Here is a 240-nt window from a genome sequence, read left to right as displayed (position 1 = left end):
CCGCCTCGGCTTCAGCCTCCGCCTCAGGCCGCGTCCACGCCCAGGGCGCGCCTGCCTGGGGGCCTCCATCACCTGCCTGCTCTCAGACCTGGGCCCCACGCAGAGCAGGTGCTCGGCCCGCCCGCTTGCCTAGGGCCGCGGCCTGACGGCCTGACACAGCCCAGCCCTGCTGGGTCCGCGCTGCTGGGCCCCCCTCCCCCTGCAGGCTGCTCGCGGGACCCCCACGTGGCTCCACCCACA

The 240-nt window shown here is 76.2% G+C and overlaps 1 protein-coding gene across 1 annotated transcript in view; it reads right to left on the bottom strand.

The window, feature by feature from the left end:
• The window catches only part of CFAP100 (cilia and flagella associated protein 100), a 45,981-nt gene that overhangs the window by 18,231 nt on the left and 27,510 nt on the right, over positions 1 to 240 (bottom strand). The window lies entirely within an intron of this gene.

This window comes from Crocuta crocuta, unplaced genomic scaffold (assembly GCF_008692635.1).
Source record: "Crocuta crocuta isolate KB4526 unplaced genomic scaffold, BGI_CrCroc_1.0 scaffold299, whole genome shotgun sequence".
Classification (NCBI taxonomy): Eukaryota; Metazoa; Chordata; class Mammalia; order Carnivora; family Hyaenidae; genus Crocuta; species Crocuta crocuta.
The sequence above is the reverse complement of the archived record's forward strand: the minus strand, read 5'-3'. Positions and strand labels throughout refer to the sequence as shown.